This window comes from Eubalaena glacialis, chromosome X (assembly GCF_028564815.1).
Source record: "Eubalaena glacialis isolate mEubGla1 chromosome X, mEubGla1.1.hap2.+ XY, whole genome shotgun sequence".
Classification (NCBI taxonomy): Eukaryota; Metazoa; Chordata; class Mammalia; order Artiodactyla; family Balaenidae; genus Eubalaena; species Eubalaena glacialis.
The window spans coordinates 47,397,579-47,410,735 of NC_083736.1; positions in this window are offsets into that span (position 1 = coordinate 47,397,579).

Below are 13,157 nucleotides of genomic sequence, written 5' to 3' on the forward strand. Positions count from 1 at the left end.
CTTAATTGTTTTGGGTTTATTATTGTAGATCTTTTCCTTCTCTTGTGTTTCCTGCCTAGAGATGTTCCTTTAAAGTATATTGTTGTGTCTGCATGTATTTGTAATGTATCTAAGGGTGTTTATTTATTTATTTTATTGTTTTGGCTGCATCGGGTCTTAGTTGTGGCACATGGGATCTTCACTGAAGCATGTGGGATCTTTCGTTGCGGCGCACAGGCTCTTTGTTGTGGTGCTCAGGCTCCTCTCTAGTTGTGGCGCGCAGGCTCCAGAGCACGTGGGCTCTGTAGTTTGCCACACGCAGGCTCTCTCATTGAGGTGCACGAGCTCAGTAGTTGTGGCACACGGGCTTAGTTGCCCCGCAGCATGTGGGATCTTAGTCCCTGACCAGGGATCGAACCTGCATCCCCTGCATTGGAAGGCGGATTCTTTACCACCGGACTACCAGGGAAGTCCCTCTAAGGGTGTTATGTTGTATATTTCATTCTGTTTCCTACTTGTTTACACAGCAATATATACTTTTAATTTTTTAAACTTTTTTGTTTTGTAATAATTTCAGACTTAGGAAAAGTTACAAAACTAATACAAAGAATTCTCACATACTCTTCACCCAGCTTCCCCAAATGTTACCATTTTACACAATCACAGTACAATGATCAAAAACAGGAAATTAACATTGTATAATACTATTAATTAATCTATTCACATTTCACCTTGAACTTCACTCAGATTTTACCAGTTTTTCTCCCGTGCCCCCTGCAGTGGAGCACGGAGTCTTAACCACTGGACCACCAGGGAAGTCTCTCTAATTTTCTTTTAATTTCTATTTATCTGATGACTACTTAGTTTGAGCATTTGTTCATGTGCCTGTTAGCCTTATGACTTGCTTTCCTTTTCATAGCCTTTGTAGACCTATTTGCATCTGAAGGCCTCTCCAAAGTTTTACCTTCCGTGGGGGCTACACTGGTGGTCCCAATCCTGCGGGAAGCCTGGATGTCAGCCAGGGATTCTACACACTATACTGTGGGGGACTCACAGATGCCTCTCTGTCTTTGATTTCTTGACCTGTTTGAACAAACTTCCCTAACTCTGGTCCTCAGCACCCCCTTCTTTTCCAAGCCTCCCTTTGGATCAAGGCCATGGTAGAGTCATATTCATGCCTCCCTACTGACCCTTAGAATGCAACTCCTGTGCCCTCCACACACCTCCACTCAGCTCTGTATGTGTCCACAAGCTGTCTTTCCCTCCCCAAAGATAACCTTTTATCAGAAAACTCCAGAGACACCCCACTGTCCAAAATCCCCTGAAAGGTTGCTGTGTGGGGTCCTCTCAGGGGAAGGAGGCACTGTAGAAGCTACCAGCAGAACAAGGCATCCAGGAGGTTTCACTTTTGTCAAGGCCTTGGGCTACCTTTCTGGAGCATAGCATGAGGATAAAACATGGGGCACCTTCTCCTCAAAGAGGCAAGGTTGTATGGGAAAGATGGAAGAACTTCAGAAGAGCCTGGGGCCTGAGTGCCAGGAAACCACAGGAAGGAGGCAGTGGGGCAGCCAGGACAGGGAGAGAGATACCTACGACCTGCAGTGGTTTTTGAGAAATGATGGCCATGGCCCTGGGGCACCTCCACAGCCAGGCCCCTCCCTCATCAGCCTTAGTACCTAAACCCTTCCAGATTACGCCCTTCTGTTCAAAAGTAGACTCTTGGCACCTCCCCGCCATCTTTGACTCCTGCCTTTATCGTGGCTGCCTTCCTCTACTCCTGTCCTTATTTGAACCACTTCCCTCCCTCTGCTGCCCACCCCAGCATCCCACAAAATCCAGATCTAATCACAGGTTTTCTAGGGTGCTTTTTCTGGGTCCAAGTCTCCTTCTTTGTCTCCACTTACCTTCCTCCTCAGGAAAAAAGGAGGGACCTTCTGGCAGGTGCCCAAGGGAAGGGGGCTGGAACTGGAGCATGAAGTGGAAGGGAGTCTCTTCACCTCAAAGGACTGGGTGTCCTCCAACACTGCCTTGAAGCTGCCATCTTTCTGGAGGTCACCATGGTCTGCAGAGCTCACAAATCAAGGCTCTCAGTGACCATGGCCCTATAAAGTATAAAGCCCTGCAGTTTCCCACTTCATCTCCCTCCCACCCTACTTCCAGTGCTTTGGCCATTCCCGGCAGGACAAGCTGGGCCCTGCTGCCTGGTCTCCAGTCCTTAGCTACTGTGGAACCCTCAGGTTGATTCTCCTCTCTCTCCTTATAATCGGGCTCTTCACTCCAGACAGCCCATCACCACCTTCTCTGTGGGATCTTCCTTTACCCCTTCCCTAAGGCACAGAAAAGTGGCAATATTAAGCTATGAAGAATATACAGAGTTGAAATAGAGAGCACAATAGAGGGGGAAAATAGTAGGTTGAATACAGATGAAGAATGAATAAGAGAATTGGAAGAACAGATTGAAGAATTCTCCCAGAAAGCAGAAGAATAAAAATATAGAAAATATTAAGTTAAGAAAACAAAGAGAAATGGAAAATAGAAGGCTAGCAACTTGATAGTAGTCTCAGAAAAAGAGTAAGAATGAATAAACGAGAGGAGAAAATATTTGGAGAATGGAGGTAAATATGCCAGGATTAAACTTTACTGGATATAAAATCAAATTGCAAACATCAATTGTATTTCTGCATATAAACAGATGCAGTTAGAAAATAAAATGTTTTAATTAACATTTAAATGGCATTTAAAGATCAATTATTTAGAAATCTTAGAAATATATCTAACAGAGGATGTGTAAGTCCATTATGGAGAAAACGATATAACTTTTTAAAGAGATTAAAGAAGATGTAAATAAATGGAGTGATATACCATATTCACAGGCTGGTGGACTCAATATTACAAAGATGTCAGTTCTCTTCAAATTGATCTACATATTCAATATAAATCCAATTAAAGCCTAACTTCCTTGATGGGCCGGTGGTAAAGAATCCGCCTTCCAGTGCAGGGGACGCAGGTTCGATCCCTGGTCAGGGAACTAAGATCCCACATGCCGCGGGGCCACTAAGCCCGTGCGCCACAACTATTGAGCTCGTGCGCCTCAACGAGAGAGCCCACGTGCAGCAAACTGCAGAGCCCATGCGTTCTGGAGCCCTCGTGCCACAACTGGAGAGAGAAAACCTACACGCCACAACTAGAGAGAAGCCCGCACGCCAAAACGAAAGTCCCGTGTGCCGCAACTAAGACCCAACGCAGCCAAAGAAATAAGGAAAATAAATAAAAAAAAAAAAAAAAAAAAAAACCTAACGGGTACTCATTGTTTTGTGGAACTTGACTCCAAAATTTATATAGAAATGAAAAAGGCCAAAAATAGCCACGATTCCTGAAGAAGAACAATATGAGAGGTTTTGCTCTATCAGATGATCAGATTTTTAAAATAAAGTTATAATAATTAGGACCATAGTATTGGCACAAGGATAGAAAAGTAGCCCAGTGGAACAAACAGCTCAGAAAAAGACCCATGCATAGCTGCATACTTGATTTAACAAAAATGTGGCACTGGAGAGCAGTGGTACCAGGGCAGTTTTTTCAATAAATGATGTTGGGACAATTGGGTGTCCAAATAGGAAGACAAGCAAACAAACACACCTAAATCAGATGTTTACCTCACATCATATATCTAAAAAATCAAATAATTCACAGACAGATTATAAACCTAAATGTGAAAAGCAAAGAAGATAACATAGGAGAATATATTTTTGACTTTGGGATAGTAAAAGATTTTTTAAACAAGACACCAAAATTACTAATGATAAAAGGAAGGGATTGATAAAATGGACTACATTAAAAATAATAACGTATTTTCACCTAGAAACACTATAAACGGTGCAAAGGTAAACTACAGAATGGGAAAAGATATATTTGCGTCACGTAAAATGGTCAAAGATTTCATATCCAGATTATAAAATGAAATCCTACAACTCAACAAAAGATCGATAATCAATAGAAAAATATTTGATGGGGAATTCCCTGGTGGTCCAGTAGTTAAGACTCCACGCTTTCACTGCAGAGGGCCTGGATTCAGTCCCTGGTCAGGGAACTAAGATCCCACAAGCTGCCAGAAAAAAATTTTAATTAAAAAAAAGAAAAAGAAAGAAAAATATTCGAAAGAGTTGAAGGAGCACGTCACAAGAGAATATCCAAATGGCCAGTAGGTATATGAAAAGGTGCTCAATTTCATTAGTTATCAGGGAAATGCCAATTTAAACTACATGAGATACTATGCTCCTCAGATTGGCAAAAATTAAAAATCGACAGTACCAAGGACTGGTAAGGATGTGGAACAACAGGGCCTCTTATACTCTGCTGAACCTAAAGTTGCTCTAAACAATAAAGTCTATATTACAAAAACAAGAAATCTCTGTATTTCTTCTAGTCACTGGACTGATGTAGCCTGAAATCAGACATAAAGCCAAATCCTGCAGGTTGCTGAATTACAGTGCCGGTTGAATTCACAAGATCTCCAGGTCTCTTATGTGAAATAAAAGTCTGCTGGTTGCTGGAAGAATGGGACCTTGGGAATTGGAATTGGAACATCAAGGTTGATTTGGATCGACCTGAGTTCCCTAAACACCAGCCCCCACTGAGTCCCCCTTGGTGGCAGAGGGAGCCCTTCCTCCCCAGTCTAATGGGGCTGGACCTGCATGACTTGGGGACCCTCTAAGGATTTTGCTAATCTTTCTCAGGATCCATTCATATCACCCCTTGGTGCCTCCATACCCATTACTGGATTCAGATTCCTGCATGTCCCGGGGAAAATAGAGTCAGACCTGTGAGGAGAAAGCCTAATTTATGTTGGCAGAAACCTCAGTGATATATGTGGGAATTGATTCTATGCATGATAGATCAGAGAGAAATAAATGTAATTTTAGATTGGGCCAAACGTTTTTTATTGTGGTAAAATATATATAACATAAAATTTGCCATTTTAACCCTTTTCAAGTGTACAGTTAGGTGGCATTAACTATATTCACAATGTTGTGCGACCATCACCATTATCCGATTCCAAAACTTTTTTTTATCACCCCAAGCAGGCACCCATTAAGCAGTAACTCCCGCCCTTAGCTCCTGGTAACCTTTAACCTACTTTCTGTCTGTATAAATTTGCCTATTCTAGATATTTCATATAAGTGGAACCTTAAAATATTTGTCCTTTTTTGTTTGGATTATTTCCCCTAGAATAATATTTTCAGGGTTCATCCATGTGGTAGCAAGTCTGAACTTCATTCCTTTTTTATGGCTGAACAATATTTCAGTATTTGTATATACTACATTTTGTTTACCTGTTCATCTGTTGATGAACACTTGGGTCATTTCCACCTTTTGGCTATTGTGAATTACAGTGAATGAATATTGGTGTACAAATATCTTTTTGAGTCCCTGTTTTCGATTCTCTTGAGTATATACCTAGGAGCGGAATTGCTGGGTCATATGGTAATTCTCTTTAGCTTTTTGAGGAACTGCCAGGCTGCTTTTACACAATGGCTGCATCATTTTACATTCCCACCAGCAATGTACAAAGGTTCCAATTTCTCCACATCCTCTCCGATGTTATTTTCTGATGATGATGATGATTATGGCCATCCTAGTGGGTGTGAAATGTTATCTCATTGTGTTTTGATTTGCATATCCATAATAACTAATGATGTTGGGCAACTTTTCATGTGCTTGTTGGTTATTTATATATCTCCTTTGGAGAAATGTCTATTCAAGTCCTTTGCCCATTTTTAAATTGGGTTGTTAGTCTTTTTGTTGTTGAGTTGTAGGAATTCTTTATATATTATGGATATTAAACCCTCATCAGATACGATTGGAAAATATTTTCTTCCATTCTATAGATTGCCTTTTCATTTTCTTGATATTATCCTCTTGATATTGTCCTTTGATGCACAAAAGTTTTTATTTTTATGAAGTCCAATTTATCTATTTGTCCTCTTGCTGCTTGTGCTTTTGGTATCACATTTAAGAACCTGTTGCCAAATCCAAGGTCATGAAGATTTACCCCTGTTTTCTTCTAAGAGTTTTATGGTTTTAGCTCTTGTATTTAGGTTGTCGATCCATTTTGAATTAATAGTATATGGTATGAAGTAGGCGTCCAACTTCATTCTTTTGCATGTAAAAATCCCGTCGCACCAGCACCATCTGTTGAAGAGACTGTCCTTTCCCCATTGAATGGACTTGGCACTCTCATCAAAAACCACTTGGCCATTTGACTTTTTTTTTCAAGATTGTTTTGACTATTGAGGGCCCCTTGAAATTCCATATGAATTTGAGGATTGGCATTTCCACATTTCTGCAAAAAGGCTGTTGGAATTTTGATAGAGATTTTGTTGAATCTATAGGTTGCTTTGGGTAGTATTGACATCTTAATAAAAAATCTTCCAATCCATGAACACAGGATGTCTTTCCATTTATTTAGGTCTCCTTTAATTTCTTTCAGCCATAGTTTATAGTTTTCAATACACAAGTCTTTTGCCTCCTTGGTTAAATTTATTCCTAGGTATTTCTTTTAGATGCTATTGTAAATGGAATTACTCTCAATTTCATTTTAAAACACAGCTGATTTTTATGTGTTGATCTTGTTCCTTGCAGCTTTGCTGAATTTATTAGCTCTAAGCCTTTTCTGCATCTGAAATGCCTTTTCTGCATCAATTGAGATGATCACATAGGTTTTTTTTCCTTTGTTCTATTAATGTGATGTATAACCTTGATCGATTTTCTGATGTTGAACCACTCTTGCATTCCTGGAATAAATCCCACTGGATCATGGTGTATAATCCTTTTAATATGCTGTTGGATTCTGTTTGCTAGTATTTTGTTGAGGATTTTTGCATCTGTATTCATATGGGATACTGGTCTGTAATTTTCTTGTGATGTCTTAATCTGGTTTTGGTAGGGCCAAACTTTTCAGTATGGGTTCACTTATCAGCATTCCTGGATGTACTGTGTTAGCTGAAGCAGCTAGGAGTATTTCTAAGATTTGTCCTATTGATTGATTGAAACCTGGGCTCAACAGTAGCCTATGTTAACTGAAGTTAAGATGCCAGATGTACAATGTAGAGGGAGGAATCCAAATGCTAGTGTCACTGGTGGTATAGTGGTGAGCATAGCTGCCTTCCAAACATTTAGAGCGGTAAGAGTGTTGGAATCAATTCATCATGTGTAACCCATTTAACTAACCCTCTAACTATGTGGACACTCCTTTCACAAAGGCTTTGAGAAATGCATTATGAGGTGTGGCAGAGACTAGCTAGGTGGTCACTAAGCCTGCTTCCTCTTCCTGTTTGGGACAAATTCAGATTACATTTTCCAGCATCCCTTGTGGTTGAATATGACCACTGTCTGAGTTCTAGCTAATGGAATGTGAGCAGAAGTGATGTACACTACAACTAGGCCTAGCTCATTAAAACCTCCCACGTGGTCTTTTCCTCTTCTAGTTGGCTGGGATGGAGATGACAATAGTACAATGGCGACCACGTTTTGAAGATGGCAGACCATCTACACAGAAGGTGCCTAGGACCCTGAATCACCACTTAGAAGAGGGCAGCCCAGCTATTAACAACTGTTTTGGAAGATTGCAGGAGTAAGAAGTAAATTTTATTATCTTAAATTTCACAGATTTTTTTTTCTGTCCCAGAAGCTAACTTTACCTTAACTAATACATAAACATTGCCTCCTTAAAAAACATTGCAGTGGGGTTTTTTTTTCCCTGAAATTTGGGGTCATGGTGAGAGATGGGCCCTCTGATTTCAATGGGGATGATAGGATCACCTTCAGGGACAAGTTGCGTCTGATTCCTATAGTGCATAGCAGAGCCATAGCAGTAATCAGAATGGCGATTTGACCTGTGGGAATCTATAGTGGTGGCTAATTAAATGTGGTTACTCTAGGGCCAAATAGATGGACAGCCTAATAAGGTCCTACTTGATTTATGTAACCAAAAAAATCTAGTCTAGCAATTGGAGGCTTGATCTAGTCCCCAAAATGTAGAGCCCCAGCCTCTCCCCCAGTTCACGGACTGGAGCCCCTCGAATGAAGGGGAGGGTCTACTTACTACACCTTTCACAAGGGTATATGGTGAACTCTCCCTCCTTGCTTTTCCCACAGGAACCTGCAGCCAATGTAATTGTGCCTTGGGGACAGGGAAATACCCAGACCTTTTGAAATAATAGACTGGATACTGGTTCTGAGTTAATCCCCTGTGACCTAGACATCACCATGGTCCACCAGTCAGAGAGGGATAAAGTCATACGTGAAGAGTCAGCCTGAGTCCTTCTCATATTGGGCCCAGGGGATCGCAAATCCCATCCTGTGGTTTGCTGGTTCCTGGACACATTATGGGAATACACATGGTATAGATGGCATAAAGGGTAGGAGAGCTACATATGAAGAACAAAGTAGTGAGTGGAAAGATCAGACTGAGGATCTCTTCTGGAAATCAACAGGTAAGAATAAAGAGATATAAAATATTTTTTAAAAAACTAAAGAAATGGGGGGTAATATTAGAAGTGGCCACATTGTGATAATAGGAATCCCAGACACAGAGAAAGATAAAAATGGAAAAACGGATCTATTTTGTGAATGAATGCTTGGACACAGGACACCATGTGACCTGTGCAAGCTGAGCTGCCATGGCAACATGTGTTAACGGTCCCATCAAGCCATGAGGTTGTCTATGTGCAGCAGCACTCTGCCACCAAATAGAGTAAGCTGCCTGAGCAGGTGGCTCATACTCCCACTGACTGCACTGCCGCCCCTTTCTCACACCTGAGTCTCATGGGGCGTTCCCTGTGACCAGGTGACTCAGAGGCACAATATTCAAGCTTGGTTCACAGATGGTTTTGCATAATATGCTGGCACCAGCTGGACATGTCTAGCTGCAGTGTGGATAGCTCCACTTAGGGTTGATCCTGGGGACAATGGGAAGGGAAATTCTCACTGCCTGGTTGCATAGATGGTTAGAGGTGTAGATACCACTGATTCATGAGTAGTTAGTAATGATTTGGCTAGGTGGTCAAGGACTTGGAAAGAATAGGATTGAAATATTGTTCAAGGAGGAGGTCTGGGGAAGAGGCATATGGATGTCCCTTTTGGAATGGGCACAGAGTGTGAAGATAGTCACATCCCACATAAGTGAGCACCAGAGAGCATCCACTATGGAGAAAGATCTCAATGAGTTGGACAAGATGTCCTGTCCTGTGGATGTCAGCCAACCTCAGTTCCTTACCCAATGGACTCCTGAACAAAATGGCCATGGCAGCATGCGTGGAGTTTAGGCACGGGCTCTATAATACAGACTTTCACCAAGGCCAGTCTGGCTATAACAACTGCTGAGTGCCCAACCTACCGACAGCAGAGGCACACCAAGCCCCGCTATTGGAACCATTTGTCAGTGGCAACTGATTACAGAGACAGTACAAAATGAAAAGAAACCATTGGACCCCCAACATTTTACTGGCAGGAAGCAGACTGGGGAAACTACTCAGCCGCAAATATGTGATACCTTTCATGAAAAAGGAAGAAAGGCACAGAGGGTGGGACCAAGAGCCCAGAAAGCAGAGCCAAGAGCCATGGAGAATTATTCCCAGGCCTTGAAACCTAATCCAGGAACTTCCATGTGCCCAGCGGGATTTCACAATTGCTATAGACCAGTGACTCCTTTGTGTCTCCCATTTCCCCCATTTTTTAAATGGAATGGGACTTCCCTGGTGGCGCAGTGGTTAAGAATCTGCCTGCCAATGCAGGGGACACGGGTTCGATCCCTGGTCTGCGAAGATCCCACGTGCCACAGAGCAACTAAGCCCGTGCACCACAACTACTGAGCCTGTGCTCTAGAGCCCGTGAGCCACAACTACTGAGCGTGTGCACTGCAACTACTGAGCCCATGCGCCGCAGCTACTGAAGCCTGCACGCTCTAGGAACCGCGCGCTGCAACTACTGAGACTGCGCACCACAACTACTGAAGCCCGCACGCCTAGAGCCCGTGCTCTGCAACAAGAGAAGCCACCACAATGAGAAGCCCACACACCGCAACGAAGAGTAGCCCCCGCTCTCCACAACTAGAGAAAGCCTGCGCACAGCAAAAAAGACCCAACACAGCCAGAAATAAATAAAATTAAGAAAAAAAAAAAAGAAATGGAATGTCCATAGCAGTATCCTGTGTCTGTTGCACCATCGTATGTTGGGTGTGTTGGGGACAGATAACTTGTCTCTTAAGTTTCACAGATCTACTGGTGGAAAACAAATAGAACTTAAGGAGCCATACTTAAGGAATACACTGAAGGAGTCTCATTCACACCTGGACCTGATTTAGATGAGATTCTGGACTTTGAGGCAATGCTGTAATGGAATGAGACTTTTTCAGACCTTGGAAAGGGGTGAATGTATTTTGCATGTGGAAGAGACGTGAATCATTGGGGACCAGAGGACAAACTATAGTAGTCTCCAATATGGCCCCCAATGATCCCCACCTCCTGGTATTCACATCCTTGTGTAATCCCCTCCCGAGTATGGTCTGGACCTGGTGACTTACTTACTTCTAGTGAGTGGAATATTGCAAAAGTGGTGGGATGTCACTTCTGAGACTAGGTTATAAAGACTGTGACTTCCATCTTGCATGTGCACAATTTTCTCCCCATGTCCCCCCCACACCCCCGTTTCATCTCACTTGATCAACTCTGTTGAAACAAGTAGCCATGTTGTGAGTTGGCCTGTGGAAAAGTCCACATGGCAAGGAAACTGAGGATGGCCTCCAGCCAACAGTTGGCAAGAAACTGAGGCCCTCACTCCAACAACCCACAAGGAACTAAGCCCTGTCAACAGCCACATGCTGAGCTTGGAAGCAGATCCTTCCCCAGTCGAGCCTTGGGATGACTGCAGCCCCAGCTGACACCTTGATTGCAGCCTGTGAGAGAGCCTGAAACAGAAACCCAGCTAAGATGTACCCAGATTCCTGACCTACAGGAACTGTGAGATAAATGTCGTTGTTTTAAGCCATTGTTTTGAAGTAATTTGTTACGCAGTAATACATAACTAATACAGGCAGGCATGGAGGTTATGTACAAGTTCAGCATGTGGACTTCTACCTACCAAGGCCAATCTGGCTATAGCACTGCTGAGGTCCCATCTGCCAATAGCAGAGAGCAACACTGAACCCCTGCTATGAATTATTTCCTGGGGGCAGACTGATTACTTTGGACCCCTTCGCTCATGCAGCACAGGCTGTAAGTTGACAGAGATTTAACGGGAATCCCAGCTCTGCCAGGCTGATATTGCCTGAGCTAGACGCGTTCTTCGTGGAGTCTGTTTCCTGTGTTACGTGACAAGGACTTTGTGAAACATCTCACGTGGAGCTTGGCGCCCAGAAAGTTCACAAGAGGCTTTTCCCTTCCTTTTCCTGGAATGTGCATGCCCCAGGGGCAGGGAATCCATCTGTCTGTCTCCCAATCCCTTTTCTCCCATCATTACAATTTCAGGGCTTCTGGGAAGCATGGTCAGTGTCTACCCCTTCAGGGCCCCAGTGACCATGGACCTCAGACCCCAGGCCCCACTCCCGTGGGGTAGCTAGCACCCTTACCAATGAGCTTTATGCACTGCAAAGGGAACAGAGTGAGACTCCAACTGCTGTTTCTGTCTCCCTCCTTCTGAGCCCAGACTGCAGGCCCCTGACTGGAAGTGGGGGCAGAGGACTCAGGCCGGGGCCTTGCCTTCCCTCTAGGAACTCCCAGTATGGGAACTTGGGGGTGGGAGAGTGTTTCAGGCACCACCTAAGGCACAGTGGGGGCACTAGGGAGGGGGAAGGGGTTGGGGCAGATCCTTAGAGGAAGTGATGTGTCTTCCCATCCCCGTGTCACCTGCAGACTCAGGAGCCATTCTGAGGGATATGGCAGCCTCTGGGAGAATGCAGCAGCAAGGGAGTGTCTCTACAGTAGGAAATGACTTGAGGTGAAGATACTGTGCTCCCCCAATCCTCTTTCTCCTCATCTCCCACTCATCTGGGCCCTCCCAAGGCAGTCACTCCTCCCTTTCTAGGTGAGTGTCTGGGGAAGGGGGACAGATCTGCACCCAGAGCAGGCTCTCTGGAAGATGTCACATTTGATCTGGGTCTTACAGGATGGCGGCCAGCACCACTCCTGCACAGCTCCTGGGATGCACATCACTGTGAGAGATGGGGCAGGACGGTGTGAAGATGGGAAAGGCTGTCTGGAAACCAGTGAGCCCCTTACTCTGGAGGACCTTAGCCTGGGCCTAGTTCTCGAGCCTGGGAGCTGCTGTAGGTCGTAGGCACCCTCTTCCTCTCCTGTCAGGCCACGTCTTCTGGGGACTGCCTCGGGGTGGGAGTGGTAATGCAGCGCTGAGACTGAACCCCTTCCTGTCTCTGTCCTAGCTCTCATATCCCAGTCTCCTCTGAGGTGGTCTCCAACCTTCTTTTCATGCTCAATTCCATACAGGTGGGCAAACAAAAGACCAGCCTTTCCCCGTGGACAGGGGTATCCACTGGCCCCTGCCTCCCCTTACTTGCACAGCCCAGTGGCTCCTGGCCGGATGACTGAAGGAGGCAGGGCTGAGCCAGAAATCAAATCAAAGCCCATCAAAGGCCCCAGCAATCAAAGCTGCTAGAAGTGGGTGAGCTTTCTCACTCACCACTAGGCTCCCATTAACTGGAAACCTTGAGAAGGGGAAGAAGAGGAGCAAAATGAACCCACTGAGCATTCAGATGAGAAAGGGCAGAGTGGCAGTGTACTGGGGCTCCTGGGCTAGGCATCAGGGCCTGGCTATTAGCCTTTAAGCCCTCTGTGCAGCACTTTGAGAGAAAGGAAAGCCCTTGCAGAGCCCGGCATGACGGGAAGCTGGTGGGCAGGCTTAGCAGGGCATCAGTGCTTTTGCTTCCTCCTCTGTATCCTATCACGAGCAGACTCTGAACACACATTAAGGACTACAGAGTGGTTCTTAGCCTTTGGAGGGACAAGGATCCATTTATGAATCTGATGCAACGTCTTCTTGCCAGTAAAACAGATGCATGCAAACCCCCATAAAAACACAAATTCTGGTGATGGTCTCTGATTTTAGAGACCCTAGTCACCTTCATTTAAAGACTTTGGGTCCCAGGAGGGGAAAAAAAATCTGTA